Source organism: Diadema antillarum, unplaced genomic scaffold (assembly GCF_040938485.1).
Source record: "Diadema antillarum isolate AM-2024a unplaced genomic scaffold, OU_Dant_1.0 scf00000156, whole genome shotgun sequence".
In the NCBI taxonomy this organism is placed as follows: domain Eukaryota; kingdom Metazoa; phylum Echinodermata; class Echinoidea; order Diadematoida; family Diadematidae; genus Diadema; species Diadema antillarum.
In genome coordinates, this window is record NW_027271045.1 from 1,765,796 (window position 1) to 1,784,594 (window position 18,799).

The 18,799-nt window shown below is 41.6% G+C and overlaps 1 pseudogene; it reads left to right on the forward strand.

The window, feature by feature from the left end:
- Positions 1-205: 205 nt before the first annotated feature.
- Positions 206-4,933, forward strand: LOC139722059 (integrase/recombinase xerD homolog; annotated as a pseudogene).
- Positions 4,934-18,799: the final 13,866 nt, after the last annotated feature.

Genomic DNA, 18,799 nt, shown 5'->3' on the forward strand with positions numbered 1-18,799 from the left:
CTGAGCGATGACCTTGCAAGCGATTCTGAGGATGAAAAACGTATCAGGCAGGCACAGGCAAGGGCAGCGAGAAATCGCAAAACGTCTCGGAACATCCCAGCCGCCAAGGGCAAACCTCCGAAGAGTGATGGATATAGGACTGCAAGCCCTTCTTCTGGTCACTTTTTTCGCGGCTTTGCCTTTAGCGTAAAAAGTAGATACGCTTATGGGAGTACCGGTAACTCCCCCACCCTTGGTTGGCGAGGGGCCAGCAGTGGGCCAAAGCCGACAGATTTCTGTTTCGCGTGCGGAAAGCAAGGGCACTGGAGGTGGGGGTGTCCAGGGGCCGGCAACCAAGGTCCCCCGATCAGGGATAACATCGCGCAGCAACGCTAAAGGTCCTGCTTCTATGGGACAAATTGAGCAAGGTAAATTAGTTTGATCGTTTAATCCGTTGACTACGATGCACGAGTTATCTCGTGATAGCCGTTCTCCACTCAGATACTAAGCACGAGTTATCTCGTGGAAAAAGGAGCCTTTGAATGCACATTTTAAACCTAGAAATTCACATATGGTGAAATGTTAATCTGACTGAAAATAACATTCAATAATTAATGAATCAAGGGAACTGACATATACTTCCCTTGGGGTAATACCTTGAATATTAGAAGTGAAAATTGGGTGGAAAATTAAAAAGCCAAGCCCGCCCTGTTAATGTATCGAGCGATACTCGCGTATTCAACTAGACCGTAAGCAACGGGATAATTGTGTTCTCAACATGATTGCGATGAAGAACAATGAGATGATAGTGTATGAGAGAGGTCAGAGGAATAATTAAGAATGTTGTCATCAATGATGAATGGATAATGTAGTCTACTTCTTGTCGGAAGCGGGCATAACCAATTCGTGAGCTAGTACATCTGATCTGAGTTCTCTTGTGATTTTACCACGTACAGGCTTTCGGTATGACACGCTGCATGACGATGGTGCTAAGTTAAAGGTCCAGTTTACCTTTGGGAGCAGTGATTTCAAAAATGTTCAAGATATCACATTTGATGCATATTTGTAGGTCTGTTGTATCACAAAACATCCTTCCATATAAAATTTTTGCAATAAAGCCTGAAATATAAGGAGACATCAGTGTTTTTCCCAATAAACCGTAACTGTACACGGTTTAGTCTTGATACATTTTTATTATAACTATTGTTCACAGTTTGTGCATTTAACGACGCTTACATATATTATACGGATTCAAATATTTGCAGTGGTTGTTTCTATCCCTAACTCACATTTTAGAACTATTTGAAGCACTAATGCTGGATTTTTGTTTAAACTGCAAATGGTAAATTATGAAAGATGAGTTGGAAACAGCTTCCGGTACTTTTCGAGATATTTTGGAGACAGACTTTAACTGCCTAATAGTCGCCACCTGTGTTCGCAAACACTTTCGCAAACATTCGCTAAAGTGTTGCTAATTGTCGCTAAACATCGCTAAAAGTCGCTAACTGTCGCTAATGGCAGAAGCGAACTTTGATTTTTCGCAAACATTCGTCAGAAAAGTTGGCGAATCTCAAATTCGCTACGTTCGCAAACGTTCGCCGCTCAGTGAGATACCAGCTTTAGCGGAGCTAGCAGTATCGCTTTTGCTGAAAGTGAACGGTACGAAGAAGAATTTTACTTAAACAATTACTTTGAATATTAGCAAGGTAGCTCAGAACCGATAGTCAAAGGAAGACTAAAGGCGTCAATACAATTTTGGAAAGACATTGGTGCATCTCAATTTGTGTTAGATACCATTGAACATGGTTATATGTTACCGTTATTGCAGACTCCTCCCCGACTAGAATCAAGAAACAATAAGTCTGCCTTGTCTCACCCTGAATTTGTCAATGAAGCTGTTCTTGATTTATTAAAGAAAAAACTAATTGTTGAGTCTTTTGTTGCACCTCATGTTGTTAACCCCTTTCAGTGTCAATTCAAAGCTCTGGTAAAAAGAGACTGATTCTCGATTTACGTTTAGTTAATAAATATTTGTGGAAGGACAAAGTTAAATTTGAGGATTGGAATATAGCACTTACTTATTTTAAAAAGGGAGATTTTATGTTTCATTTGACCTTAATTTAGGTTACCATCATCTTGATATTTTTCAGGATCATACTCGCTTTTTAGGATTTAGATGGGATTTGGTAATGGCACCAGATATACTTTTCAAGTATTGCCGTTTGGCTTGTCCACAGCTCCGTACGTTTTTACAAAATGCCTCAAACCGATTGTTAACCATTGGCGAAGTAAAGGGATATTCATTGTTTTGTATTCAGATGATGGTTGGGGTCGTGCTGCTTCGTTTGATACATGCGAAGCCGTGGCCAAGGCAGTGAAAGATGACATATTAAAAGCAGGTTTGGTACCTAATGTCGAGAAATCGCAGTGGATCCCAGTCCAATGTTTGGATTGGCTTGGGTTAACATGGGATAGCAGTATTGGTTGTCTAAAGATTACCAAGAGGAGGATGAAGGACCTGGAGTCATGTTTGGACACTTTTCAGACACGTTTGCCAAAAGTTTCAGCAAGAAAAATAGCGGCTATCGCTGGAAAGATCAATTCTCTTTACCCAGTAGTGGGTGCTTTAACTCAGTTAAAAACTAGATTTATGCATTATGAAATCATTCGCAGAGATCATTGGGATAAAGAGTACAATATAGACAGTGACAATAACTTGATTGCCGAGTTATTTTTCTGGAAGGCAAATCCTTTCATCCTTAATGAACGCATGTTCTTTGATTATTCTATTCCACAGACCATTGTATACTCTGATGCCAGTAAGTCAGGCTGTGGAGCCCTGGATTGGTGAGTGCGCTGGCATGAAAATGGGTAAGAAACTGGACTAAAGTAGAAATGTCGAAAAGCTCCACTTGGAGAGAACTTATGGGCACTAAGCTTTGGAGTTGAAATCATTGGCACCCTACTTCCAAAGTAAGGTTGCGAAAGTAATTACAGACAATAGAGGTGTTAGTCTCTATTGTGGAGAAGGGTAGCATGATTGCAGAATTGCACGAGCTTAGCTTGGACATTTTTAATTTTTGCAGAAAAAAGTAGGATTACGTTTATAGGTTCAACTGGGTTCCCAGAGAGGAGAACCGTTGTGCAGATGCAACTTAGTCGGATTATTGATTTCGATGACTGGGGAGTTTCTGTTGAATTCTGTAAATTTTTGGATGAGTTGTGGGGGCCCCATACTGTTGACAGGTTCGCAGATGATTTTGATTTCAAATTACCAAAGTTTAATTCTAAATATTGGTGTCCTAATACGGATGTAGTAGACGCGTTTTCGTGCGATTGGGCGGGCGAGAATAATTGACTGTGTGCCCCCTATCGATAGTATTGGGCACAAGTTTTTGAACCACGTTAGAGAGTGTGTTCGCTATGGGAACTCTAGTCGTACCATATTGGCCCTCTGCCCCATTTTGGCCCCTTTTGTTTTCGGAGAATAGAGAATCTCATTTATTAATATCACGTGTAGTAAAGATTGATAATCCTGAAGGAGTTTTCGTTCAAGGCAGAAATAGGAATTCTATATTTGGGACAAAGAAATTCCAAAGTCCAGTGTTATGTGTACGATTGAATGGGGGGTGGCGAGCGGCAAATGAAAATTCTGCATAATTTCATAACATAATCAGTCGTAGGACTATATTATGGTATCAGCCGCCTGACTATGGAATCAGCCGCGTGGTTATGGAATCAGTCGCATGGCTATGAATCTGCCGCATGGCTGAATGAAAGCTATGTAGCTTTCTTTCCGCGGTTTGCATGAATATTTATGCTGCGCTTGGCAGTGGCGAATGAAATTCATGAAAAATTTTAGTCTTTGGGGTCTATGCATCATGTGTGCTTTGGTGTCGAATGTATAGCATGTCTTGTAATGAACCACACAGGATAGGTATAAGTTGTGCTATTCCTCTTTTTATATTCCCCCCAGATTTTCGCCACAGGACGAATATGGTAAAACATTGACCAAGATTTTGGCAGCTTCAAGAGCTGATAACACGGTTTATAAATACAAGAGAGCTTGGTTAGCCTGGGAAGAATGGTGTACGCGATTTAAGGTAAATTCAGCTCTGGCTGAACCAGAAGACATTAGTCGATACCTCATTCATTCATATCAAAGTGGTGCTCCTTACTCCAGGATGGAGTCGGCCTTTACGCTATAAAATGGCATTATGACTGTAATCCCAAGGTACACATTAACCCGTGTGATCGGAAGTTTCTACACATTGTACTTCAAGGATTGAAGAAGCTGCTGTATAAACCAATTGTAAAGAAGGAACCTATTACACCAGAAATTTTGAAGGCAGTTGTAGAGAAATATAGTTCATCCACTAGTTTAGTGGATATTCGTTTATGTGCCATGATATTGATTGCATATGCTGGATTTCTACGATATGATGAACTGATAAATATTCGTAGGTGCGATCTTGATATGTATGTTTCCCATGTGAACATTTTCATTATGAAAAGTAAAACTGATACAGCCTGTATTTATAGACAAGGAGCATGGGTCCTCATAGGCGCTACTAATACATCAACCTGTCCAGTTTCGGCTTTGCGGAAGTATTTGTTGGCTGCGGAGTTAGATGATCCAGCTGATGAGAAATTTCTTTTCAGACCCGTCAATTATTGTAAGTCCAAAGAATCATACAAATTAAGGGATGGACAATTGTCATACACTAGGTGTTTGGATCTGTTGCGGGATGCCCTGTCAGCAGTGGGTTTAGAACCGAAAAAGTTCGGCATGCACAGCCTTCGAAGCGGCGGTGCTACAGCGGCCGCAAAATTTGGAGTCCCAGATAGACTGTTTAAGAAGCATGGTAGATGGCGTTCAGAAACTGCCAAGGATGGATACATTAAAGATAGTATGAATGATCGTCTCTCGGTATCTTTGAATTTGGGCCTCTAAAACATTGCGTATGGATATATCGTTGATTGTATATGATAACGTTAGTAAGCAAATAGACTGCCTCGTTTATTCTGCATTATATGAAGCATATGAGATATTACTGACACATTGTTTATGGAATGAAACTTGGATTAAAATCTCCTAAATGAAATTGTATGCGTTTTGTTTCCTTGTTACCCGTTCTTTAATTGACTGAGAGGGGAGGGCATAGGAATAGCCCTGTCTTGCCGTCGAAGCTTGGTGCTCCCCTAGGATTCAGGTACTATGTATATATTATGTTCTTTTGCAGGTTATGCGTTAGGGAAGGGAGGCGGGATTGAAAATAATTTATTCACGTTTGAGTAGCGAATTAGGGAATAAATATATTTTCAATTGTTAGCTGAGCTAACCTATTAGCATAAGAATGTTGACAGGTGCCGGGTTCGAAGCTTTCGCAGGCGGAGAGAGCTGTGGAGCTCACTGACCTAGTTCGACACGCAGCAGAACGGACGTCTTATTCGGAGACGGAATTGCGACGTCCATCACTGGTATTGTCGGGACGGCCTGCAAGCTCAAGATAGAGGATCATAGGACCAGGACGAAACAGCGGTCGGGATAAGAGCATCAGGAGGCGGTATTGGTTCCGGCATGTCAAGAAGCAGTTCGTGAGGGTTGTTTCCAGGCGCGTACGTAAGTCATCAGTTCCCTCCGTCCGTTCTGTCTTGCCGTCGAAGCTTAGTGCTCCCCTAGGATTCAGGTACTATGTATATATTATGTTCTTTTGCAGGTTATGCGTTAGGGAAGGGAGGCGGGATTGAAAATAATTTATTCACGTTTGAGTAGCGAATTAGGGAATAAAGAAGGCAGCAGAGAGGAATGCGCCCCCACTCGATCCACGATTCCACTATAGGGGCGGGTCCAGGAATTCCGTAAAGGGGAGACGCCTTTAAAAAAAAAAAAATAAAATGCCTGCGCAATTAAGCCACCTATCCTTTTTTTTTTTTCTTTTTTGGTTTGATTTCTTTCGTGTTAACAAAAATAGAGACGGGGAGGGGGTATACCTGGGGTATTGCATGGGGCGGAACCAGGAATTCCGTAAAGGGGAGGTCTGTAGAGCCAACTAATGTCAAAATCGCCCACTAATGTCAAAACAACCACTAATGTCATAACACGTCGACGACAAATGTCAAAACAACCACTAATGTCATAACACGTCGACGACAAATGTCAAAATCGGATCAACCACTAATGTCATAACACGTCGACGACAAATGTCAAAATTTCCATTTTGACTGCAAATGTCATAACACGTCGACGACAAATGTCAAAATCGGATTAACCACTAATGTCATAACACGTCGACGACAAATGTCAAAATTTCCAAATTTTCTGCAAAATGTCATGACGCGTCACAAGGGCGGATCGAGGAATTCCATAAAGGGGAGGCGAATTTACAAAATCAAAGGCTGGCGTGACCCTCGTCCCCCCCCCCCCATTTTCTTATTTTAATTTCTGTTGTGTTCACAAAATAAAGAGAGTTGGCACTAAAGGGGGATGTGCCCCCTCTAAATCCGCGATTGCGTCAACCACAAATATAAATATTGGATTAACCACAAATGTCATAACACGTCGACCACAATGTCATAATGCGACACAGGGGTGGATCCATGAATTTTGTAAAAAAAAAAAGGGGGGGGCTTTACAAATTCAAAGGCTGGCGCGGCCCCCTTTTCATATTTTTGTTTCTATTCGTGAGGATGCATTAGAGGGGGAAGCGCCCCCTCTCGATCAATCATTGCGTCAACCACATAATTATGGAAAAACTCATTGCTTGCAATACAGGGGCGGATCCAGGAATGTTGTCAAGGGGAGTCGTCTTAACAAAGTCAAAGGCTGGCGCGACCTTCCCCCTCCCCATTTTCTCGTGTTGACGAACTAAAGAGAGGGGCATTAAAGGGGGATGCGCCCCCTCTCAATCCACGATTGCGTCAACCACAAGTCAAAATCGGGGATTAACCACAAATGTCATAACACGTCGACCACAAATGTCATAACGCGTCACAGGGGTGGATCCAGGAATTCCGTAAAGGGGGGGGGGGGCGCCTTTACAAGATCAAAGGCTGACACTCCCCCCCCCATTTCTTATTTTAGTTTCTGTTATTTTAACCTAATAATTATAGTGAGGGTGCACCAAAAGGGGATGCGCCCCCTCTCGATCCATCGTTGCGTCAACCACAAATAACCAAACTCATTGCTCTCATTACAGGGGCGGATCCAGGAATTTCGTAAAGGGGAGGCGTCTTTACTAAGTCAAAGCCTGGTGCGACCCTCCTTTTCCCCCATTTTCTTCTTTTTATTTCTGTTGTCTTGATGAAATAAAGAGAGGAGGCACTGAAGGGGGATGCGCCCCCTCTAAATCCGTGATTGCGTCAACCGCAAATGTCAAAATCGGAGATTAACCATAAATGTCATAACACGTCGACCACATAACATGTCAAAATTGTTAAACTACACTGTAATTGCAAATGTCATAACGCGTGACAGGGGTGGATCCAGGAATTCCGTAAAGGAGATGGCCGCCTTTAAAAAAATCAGAGGCTTGCGCCCCCCCCCCCCCATTATCTTATTTTTATTTCTGTTGTTTTTAACAAAATATAGTGAGGGGGCACCAAAGAGGGAAGCGCCCCCTCTCGTTCCATGATTGCGTCAACCACAAAAATTCATTGCTTGAATTACAGGGGCGGATCCAGGAATTCCGTAAAGGGGAGTCACCTTTACAAAATCAAAGGCTGCCGAGACCCCACCCCATTTTCTTATATTCATTTCTGTTGCGTTAACAAGACATAGCAAGGGGGCACCAGAGGGGGATACACCCCTCTCGATCCGCGTTTGCGCCAACCGCATGTGTCAAAATTGGATTAGGGTAACCACAAATGTCATAAGACGTCGACCACCAAAATGTCGAAATTTTCAAACGTACTGCAAATGTCATAACGCGTCACAGGGACGGATCCAGGAGTTTCGTAAAGGTGAGCCACCTTTACAAAATTAGAACTGCCGCACCCCCTTTTTTTCTTTTTATTTCTGTTTTTAAAAAAAAAAAATATGAAAGAAGGCAGCAGAGAGGAATGCGCCCCCTCTTGATCGGCGATTGCACATTAGGGGCGGGTCTAGGAATTCCGTAAAGGGGAGACGCCTTTAAAAAAATCAAATGCCTGCGCAAGCCACCTCTCCTTTTTTTAGTTAGTTTCTATCGTTGTAACAAAAATAGGGACGGGGAGGGGGTATACCCCCCCCCCCCTCTCGACCCGCGACTGCGTCAACTACAAGTTTTTGGCAAATCTCATCGTTTGCATTGCATGGGGCGGAACCAGGAATTCCGTAAAGGGGAGGCCCCTTTACAAAAGATTGCCGCACCCCATTCTTTTCTTTTTCTTTTACGTTTAAACAAAAGAAATCAAAAGAAAAATAAGGGGAGGGGGATTGCGCAAGCCTTTCATTTCGAAAAGACGTCTCCCCTTTGCGCTTTAAGGAATTCTTGGCCTCGCCCCCGTAATGCAAACAATGAGTTTTGACATTTGTGGTTGACGCGATCGCGGATCCGAAGGGGGGGGGGCGCATCCCCCTCTGGTACCCCCTCTCTATTTCTTTTTGTTTTTGTTGTTAAAACAACAGAAATTAAATGAAAAATAGGGGTGCGGCATAACGCGTTACAGGGGCGGATCAAGGAGTTTCGTAAAGGCTTCCACCCCCTCCATTTTATTATTTATTTTTGTTGTTTAAAAAAGGGGGCACCAGAGATGTATCAGTCCCCTTCCAATCTATGATTGCGTCAACCACAAATGTCAAAACTCATTGCTTGCATTAAGGGCGGATCCAGGAATTCAGCAAACGGGAGGCGCCTTTACAAAATAATTATAAGGGCTGCGGCCGCACCCCCCCCCCTATTTTATTGTTATTGTTTCAAAAAAAGAGAGGAGACACCAGAGGGGGATGCGCCTCCTTCTTGATCCGCGATTGCGTTAACCATGATATCAAAACTAATTGCTTGCCGTACAGAGACGGATCCAGGAATTCCGTAAAGGGGAAGCGCCTTTACAAAATCTAAATCTGCCGCACCCCCTATTTTTTCTTTTGATTTTTCTATTGTTAAAAGAAAAAATTGAAGGAGTCACCGTGAGCCCCCTCTCGATCCGCGATTGGGTTAAGCACAAATGTCAGCACTCATTGCTTGCATTAGAGGGGCTGTCTAAATTCCGTAAAGGAGAGAAGCGTCTACAAAATCAAAAAGTTGCGCAAACTGCCTCGCCTTTTTTGTTTATTTAATTTCTTTTGTGTTAACCACAATAAAGACGGGGAGGGGGTACCGTGTCCCCCTCTAGATCCGCGACTGCGTCAACCAGTGGAGGCTCCTTTACAAAATTAAAGACTGCCGCTTTAACTGTCGTTTAAACAAAAGAAATAAACAGATATTAATAAGGGGGAGGGGAATTGCGCCAACCTTTCATTTTTGAGAAGACGTCTCCCCTTTACGCTTTACGGAATTCCTTGACCCGCTCCTGTAATACAAGCAATGAGCAAGCATTTCTGTTGTTAAAACAACAGAAATGAAAAATAGTAGGTGCGGCAGTTTTTCAATTTGTAAAGGCTCCTCCCCTTTACAGAATTCCTGGATCCGCCCCTGTAATGCAAGCAATGAGTTTTGACATTTTGTGGTTGACGCAATCGCGGATCGAGATGGGCGCATCCCCTTCTGATGCCTCCTCTATTCTTTTTTCTTCAAAACAACATAAATGATAAAAAGATGGGGTGATGATGCGTGAGGCTTTAATTATGCAAAGGTGCACCCCCCCCCCCTTTACGGAATTCCTGGACCCGCTCCTGTAATGGAAGCAATGAGTTTGTTCATTTGTGTTTGACGCAATCATGGATCGAGAGGGGGCGCATCCCCATGGTGCCCCCTCTATAATATTTTGTTAAAACAAGAGAAAATGAAAAGAAGAAAATGGGGTGGTGTCGCGGGAGCCTTTGATTTTGTAAAGGCGCCTCCCCTTCACGGAATTCATGGATACGCCCCTGTAATGTAAGCAATGGGTTTGGTCATTTGTGGTTGACGTAATCAACCACTAATGTCATAACGCGTGGACGACAAATGTCAAAACAACCACTAATGTCATAACGCGTCGACGACAAATGTCAAAATTGGATCAACCACTAATGTTATAACACGTCGACGACAAATGTCAAAATTTCCATTTTTACTGCAAATGTCATAACACATCGACGACAAATGTCAAAATCGGATTAACCACTAATGTCATAACACATCGACGACAAATGTCAAAATTTCCAAATTTTCTGCAAAATGTCATGACGCGTCACAAGGGCGGCGGATAGAGGAATTCCATAAAGGGGAAGCGCCTTTACTAAATCAAATACTGGCGCGACCCTCGCCCCCCCCCCCCCCCCATTTTCTTATTAGGTGATCCGAGTATCCTCTCGGATCACCTATTGTATCTGTACGGATTCTTTCTTCTTCTTCTTCTTCTTCTTTCTTTATTTCTCCCCAAAAGTTGTGCAGAGGTTAGCTCAGAAAGTACTATGCCTATCAAGTTCAAACTTATACCATGTATGTATCGTGTCCCAAAGACGGCAATCGAACTAAAATCAAAGTGATCAGTCGACCGTGACGTCACTATGACGTCATTATATGAAAACACATTCTCAATCATATCTCATTAATGGAATGAAGTTTTTTAATGAAATTCACGTCACATTTATTTCAAGTTATGCGCATTCTACTCATATTCTCAAAATTCACATTTTCTCTTGGTACGTGCGCGTACGCGCGCGTTGAAATATTTGTATGCTCAAATCGAGCCCAAATTTTTTTTGCACACGTTTCAGGCCATTTAGAGCATTTTTTGAAAAATTGAAAAAATCGGACGGACGCGTACGCGCGCGCGCATATACGCACGCACAGCTCATATGCAATAGAAATTTTCAGTTTTTTCACACGGATCGGATGTCCACAATGTCAAGGAATATTTCTATCAAGTTTCAAGTCGATCCGACTCAATATGACGTCATACGGGCCCGTCAAATTCAAAATTCCGCGCGTGCGTCAATGGGGATACACTGTGCAACTATGCCAAAAAACCGCCAATTTTAAATCGGATTTTACTCGTCAGGATGGACGATGACCCCCCATTTTCTTGAAATATTCTAAAAGCTGATGAGTTGTACATGTCATTTCATGGGTTGGCGATACTGAAAAAATGATTAAAAGATATCAAATTTCTTAATAAAGTAAACAAAGTAAATTTTCCAAATGACGTCATCAAATTTCAAATTCACTCGAGCGTATCTCACTTAAATTTCGCCAATTTTCACCCAGATTTCAGTATGTTGTAGCTTATGAAATGTTCTTTCATCAATGTGATAACAACATTTTGATTGGATAACGTCATCACCTCGTAAAAATGGATTGAAAGTATCCTTGTAAAATTTCACCAGTTTACGTGTTATCTCTATGGGAGTGTAGTTTTTCTGGCAGTGAAAATTGACATGACTCTCTTTTTCGAGCACTAGCTCACTTATGCTTCGGTGAATTTCTCCCAGATTTTAGTATGTTGTAGCTGAGACTTTGGGCTATCGTAAGTGTGCCCTCCATTTTTTCATACAACGTTGGTATCACATCGAAAAACTTGGTTGAAAAATTGCATGTGGCTTCGATGCAGCATCATTTTGCTTAATACACAGGGCCTATGGAGCATGAAATAGGTCATTGCATAGCGCATCCGACTCGTAATCCTAAGGTCCCTGGTTCGATGCTCACCCCTGCCAGTTTTTTTTTTTTTTTTGAACACTTTTTTTTCCTTTTTTTTCTTTAGTTAGTCTTAATCTCCTTTCCTAACTTTATCTTTTTCTGATTTTTTCATGCTTCTCCTTCAAATTTCTATAAAAATAACATAATTTTTTCTTTATTTTTCTTTCTTTCTACTACTTTCTGTGCAATAGATGAACAACAACAATGGCTATTAATCCCATATTTTGCACATGTTTTGTTCATGTCACGTACATTATTTCATAAAATAACAATTACTTGATCGGACACCATCTTGGGTATGTAAATTAGGGTCAAAGGTCATAAATGTTTTATCCTGTATCTTGGTGAATACATGTCCTATCTCTCCCATATTTTGCACACACAAAGACCATGTTACAAGAATCATTTCACAAAATAACCACTTTTTGCTCAGATGCCATCATGTCTGTGCAAAGTGGGGTCAAAGGTCATATATTCTTTCTGTATCTTCATTATGACGTGTTATCTCTATGGGAGTGCAGTTTTTCTGCGAATGAAGCTATGACAATCTTTTTCGAGCAATAGCTCACTTATGCTTCGGTGAATTTCTCCCAGATCTTAATATGTTGTAGCTGAGACTTTGGGCTATTTTATTTTACCCTTCGTTTTTTTCATACGATGTCGGGATCACGTTAAAAAACGTGGTTGAATTTAAAGCTTATCTTCAATGTATTGAGATGTTTCTTTTCTTTCTGCAACTTTCTTTGCAATAACTCAAGAAAAACAGCATCTATCACCCTCAAATTTTGCACATGTTTAGTTCATGTCACGTACATTATTTCATAAAATAACAACTTCTTGATCAGACACCATCTTGGGTATGTAAATTAGGGTCAAAGGTCATAAATGTTTCATTCTGTATCTTAGTGAATACATGTCCTGTCTCTTCCATATTTTGCACACGCAAAGACCATGTTACAAGAATCATTTTACAAAATAACCACATTTTGCTTAGATGCCATCCTGGCTGTGCAAAGTGAGGTCAGTGGTCAAATATACTTCATTCTGTCTCTTTATTATGACGTGTTATACGGAATATGGTACCAAAGATGGCAGATCTGACTCGCTTTTCTAAATGAGATTCCGAATATCACACGGCGAATGTTCCTAAACACAGATGAAACCTGTATGGTCATGCCTAAATTATATATTTGTTGCTGTATCTTCGTTATCTAGTGTATACAGAATTTGGAACCAAAGATGACAGATTTGACTCCCTTTTCTAAATGAGAATCCAAACATCACACAACCAATGTCTCTAAACACAGATGAAACCTGTATGGTGTTGCCTATTGCGATCAGACCTCGAATCATTGATTAAAAAAAAATCGGATCACCTTAATTTGTCAGTGATGACAAATTACAATCTCTAGTTTTTATTTCTGTTGTGCTCACAAAATAAAGAGAGGGGGCACTAAAGGGGTATGCGCCCCCTCTAAATCCGCGATTGCGTCAACCACAAATATCAATATTGGATTAACCACAAATGTCATTAACACGTCGACCACAAATGTCATAACGCGACACAGGGGCGGATCCATGAATTCCGTAAATTGGGGGGGGGGGGGGGGCGGGCCGAGGCCTTTACAAATTCAAAAGCTGTCGCCACCCCCTTTTCTTGTTTTTGTTTTTGTTAGTGAGGGTGCACGAGAGGGGGAAGCGCCCCCTCTCGATCCATCATTGCGTCAACCACATATGGAAAAACTCATTGCTTGCATTACAGGGGCGGATCCAGGAATTTTGTAAAGGGGAGGCGTCTTTACAAAGTCAAAGGCTGGTGCGACCTTCCCCCCTCCCCATTTTCTTGTTTTGACGAAATAAAGAGAGCGGCACTAAAGGGGGATGCGCCCCCTCTCAATCCACGATTGTGTCAACCACAACTCAAAAATAACACGTCGACCACAAAATGTCATAACGTGTCACGGGGGGGGGGATTCCAGGAATTCCGTAAAGGGGGGGGGGCGCCTTTACAAAATCAAAGGCTGGCGCGACACTCCCCCCCCCCCATTTCTTATTTTTGTTTCTGTTGTTTTAATCTAATAATTACAGTGAGGGTGCACCAGGGGGATGCACCCCCTCTCGACCCATCATTGCGTCAACTACAAATATCAAAACTCTTTGCTTGCATTACGGGGCGGATCCAGAAATTTCGTAAAGGGGAGGCGGCTTTACAAAATTAAAGGCTACCGCATCCCGCCCCAATATTTTTATTTTGAGAAAGAAAAGAAAAGGGGCACCAGAGGGGGATGCGCCCCCTCTTGATCCAAGCACAAATGACCAAACTCACTGCTTGCATTACAGGGGCGGATCCAGGAATTTCGTAAAGGGGAGGCGTCTTTGCAAAGTAAAAGTCTTGCGCGACCCTCCCCCTCCCCTATTTTCTTCTTTTTATTTCTGTCGTGTTGACGAAATAAAGAGATTGGGCACTAATGGGGGATGCGCCCCCTCTCAATCCGCGATTGCGTCAACCGCAAATGTCAAAATCGGGAATTAACCACAAATGTCATAACGCGTCGACCACAGATGTCAAAATTTTCAAACTAACTGCAAATGTCATAACGCGTCACAGGGGTGGATCCAGGAATTTCGTAAAGGGGAGGGGCGCCTTAAAAAATATCAAATTCTCGCGTGACCCCCCCCCCCCCCATTTTCATCTTTATTTCTGTTGTTTTAACATACTATAGTGAGGGGGAACCAGAGGGGGAAGCGCCCCCTCTCGATCCATGATTGCGTCAACCACAAATATCCAAACTCATTGCTTGCATTACGGGGGCGGATCCAGGAATTCCGTAAAGGCGGGGGGGGGGGGGAGGGCTTTACAAAATCAAAGGCTGGCGCGACCCCCCTTTTCTTATTTTTGTTTCTGTTGGTTTGCCCTAATATACTGAGGGTGCACCAGAGGGGGAAGCGCCCCCTCTCGATCCATCGTTGCGTCAACCACAAATGGGAAAACTCATTGCTTGAAATTATGGGGGGATCCAGGAATTTTGTGAAGGGGAGGCGTACGTCTTTACAAGAAAGTCAAAGGGTGGCGTGACCTTCCCACTCCCCATTTTCTTCTTTTTATTTCTGTTGTGTTGATAAAATAAAGAGAGGGGCACTGAAGGGGGATGCGCCCCCTCATAATCCGCGATTGCGCCAACCAAAAGTCAAAATCGGGAATTAACCACAATGTCATAATACGTCGACCACAAATGTCATATCGCGTCACAGGGGCGGATCCAGGAATTCCGTAAAGGGGGAGGGGGGCGCCTTTACAAAATCAAAGGCTGGCGCGACACTCTGCCCCCTCCCCTATTCCTTATTTTTGTTTCTGTTGTTTTAACCGAATAATTATAGTGAGGGGTGCACCAGAGGGGGATGCGGCCCCTCTCGTTCCATCATTGCGTCAACCACAAATGGAAAAACTCTTGCTTGCATTACAGGGGCGGAACCAGGAATTTCACAAATAGTCAGGTCGCTTAATGTCAAAATTTGGGCTTACCGTTACAGAGTGGATAAAAGCACCAAATTTGGAGAGGTGATCCCCTAGGACCTACTCATTGATATTAGAGTAGGAGCCCTCTGGAATTTTTCGATCTTTAGGGTGAAAATGCTAAATGTTGATATTTCTTTATAATAATATTGTATTGCGTAAGTAATAGTCAGGTCGCTTAGCGAAATTACCACTACACATCAGATAAAAGCGTCATTTTTTTTTTCTTCACACGGATTCCTTTAGGACTATCAAACAATATTAAAGTAGGAGCCCTCCGGGATTCTTTTAGAAAAACGCTAAAAAGATCACATTTCAAAATGGCCGATACTTAATTGGCAAAAACCTCACTTTTCATGTAATATGGGTGATACGATGACAATAATACATTTGTTTTTGTATCTTTGGTTTGCTTTAGAACCTTGGCTTAAACATTGCGTTAGGAGCATTATATTCTTGTGTAATGTAAAGTCTCTGAACTACTGGGGAAGGGGTAGGGCAAAAGGGGCGGGACCCCCCCCCCTTTAAAAAAAATGGTTGTTCGCTTGTTCTTTTGCGTGCTTTTTCCTCGTTTTGCTCTATAAGCGGGGGATAAAAACTAAATTTGGCCCACGGATTCCTTGAGGACTAGGAAACAATATTAGACTAACCACACACATACACACACACACACACACACAAAAGATCAAATTTCAAAATGGCCGACATTATGGCAAGCCCCTCACTTTTCATGTGATATTACATATAGATAGGTGGTACGATGATAATATCAGTATATATCTTTATTTTTGGTTTGGCTTAAAACCTGAATTTGGACATTGCGGTAGGAGCATTGTTTGTATTCTTGCGTAAAGTAAAGTCTCTGAACGGCTTGGGGAGGGGTAGGGCAAAAGGGAGCGGCCCTCAACTTAAAAAGTGGTGGTTCGCTTGTTCTGTTGCGTACTTTTTTATCGTCTTGCTTTATGCACGGCGGATAAAAGCATCAAATTTGGCGAACAGATTTCTCAGAGTAAGAGTCCTGCATTTTTTAAGGAAGACACACACACACACACACGAAATCAAATTCCAAAATGGCCAGCACTTATATATCAAACTCCCCGCTTTTCATGCCATATATGGGAGCGATTAGAACCTTGATTTGTGCCATTGAGCTGAGTGTGTAACAAAGATTTCAACAGTTTCTTCACTCCCAAAGCAGAGTTCAACTGGAACAGCATTAATGGCTAATAACTGACTTGTAGGCATCTGTCTTGTCACCACTTGCCCTTGAACTCTTCAAGAGACACTTTAACGGTTGAGCGGTGTCTTGCTGGCAAATCACACAACGATACCATGCACTAAAATACCATGATGGATCACATTCTTAAAAACAAAAGTATTGGGATTTAATCCAATTATTTTAAAAACTTTAATATCCATCGCATTATTTCACTTACGGTGGATTGGAGTAATGTTGTCATAAAGTAAATGCATTTGTTAGAGAAGACATTTCTGGTAAAAATTTATCTCTAAGTATGTACTGGAATAATATCGCCTTGGAATGTTACAGCAGAAAGCACATGTAGGCCTACATGATAAAGGTAATCCTCTGGGGGGAAAGAAGAACATTATACACTTTCTTGTAAAGCGACTATGATAGTCAGTTAGTTCCTTTCCTGCAAAATAAACCTCCCTCAGCATGCAAACGCAACTTTAAAGGACAAGTTCACCTTCATAGACATGTGGGTTGAGTGAATACAGTAATATTAGTAGAGCACCTCATTGAGAGTTTGAGGAAAATCGGACAATCCGTTCAAAAGTTATGAATTTTTGAAGTTTCTGCTCACTCAAGGCTGGATGAGAAGACTACTATAGCCTGTGATGTCACATGAGTACAACGATATAAAGAAAGAATAAAGAAAATTCAACATATTTTCACTTTTCTCGCATAACAAAAGAACACTTCTCTCTTTCAGAAGGCAGGGGGAATAATATTACCCTTAACATATGTCAGTAACAAGTCGAAGAAATGTGCACTTTATTCAAAAAGTAAAGTTTTGTGAAATTCTCTTTTTATTTTCTTAATATGGTTGTACGCATATGACATCATACACTGCAGTAGTCTTCTCATCCAGCACTGACTACGCAAATACTTTAAAAATTCATAACTTTTGAACGGATTGTCCGATTTTCCCCAAACTTTCACTGATGTGTTCTACTAATATTACTGCATTCACTCAATCCACATGTATATAAAGGTGGACTTGTCCTTTAAACATCTTTAACCCAAATATATATTACGGCCAGCACAACTATATGACAAGACATCGTGTCTATCTTTCTGCCCTCATTTGGTACAATTATCAGTAAAATTCCTGGTAAAAGATGAAGCTCACCCATGATCTCAGCAGGGAAATCTTCTGGTATACTGAGACACATATCAGTCGCACAAGAAGAAAGTATAGTAGCAGTAGAATGCACCCCCGTTATAGCAAACGTCGTCGGGACCGGCAGCTTTTTTCCCCTGTTATATCGACAATTCGATTTATTATAAACAAAACAGTAATGTAAAGAAAGATAGATGAGAGTTTTGGGACCTGATTTTCACTTAGTTGTTACGAAAATTTTTACCGCGTTCGTCATAACGGGAGTGCACTGTATCCACGAATAAATCTTACTGCGCTGAAAAATTATTTCAGTGTAAAATGATTCTTAGAGTATCAGAGCATGGGATAGCAGGGGTGGATCCAGGAATTCCGTGAAGGGGAGAGCGCATGCCCTCCCCCTCCATTTTTTCTTTGTATTTCTTTGCTTTAGCAATTTCAAAGAATAGAAGGGGCGCGCCCGCTGCGCCTCCATGCACCCAAATTCGCCACTGAGTAGGAAAACTGTTTATTTTAGAAACTATATTCTGTCTGTTTAAACTGTATACATTATATTTGATTAGTATATAATATATGTTTATAAGATTTGATCAGTAACTAATTCTACCAATTCCATGTTCCAGATGCTTTGATGTTGATCATGGTCTCAAGTTTGAGTTTATGCTTTCAGTTCCATGACAAATAAATCAATTCACAACAGATCTGGGGGGCATTTCATGAAGGAACTTGTCGGATAAAATGTCCGACAAGTCAATTATATCCGACAAGTTCAGAGAAATCAGCCAATCAGACTAAAGAATTTCTCAAAACTTGTCGGATATAATTGACTTGTCAGATATTTTATCCGACAAGTTCCTTCATGAAATGCCCCCTCAGAACTTATATGTTATCACATTGCCTTACTTACGCAATACAGTATATACATCCTATAATAAAGAAATATCAAAATCTAGCATTTTCACCCTAAAAATCGAACAATTCCAGAGGACTCCTATTCTAATAGCAATGAGTAGGTCCTAGGGGATCACCTCTCCAAATTTGGTGCTTTTATCCGCTTTAACTAAACGGTAAGTCCAAATGTTGACATTAAGCGACCTGACTAAGGGAATGTGATAACATATAAGTTCAGATCTGTTGTGAATTGATTTATTTTAGATTTTGATTTCATGTGTGTGTGTGTG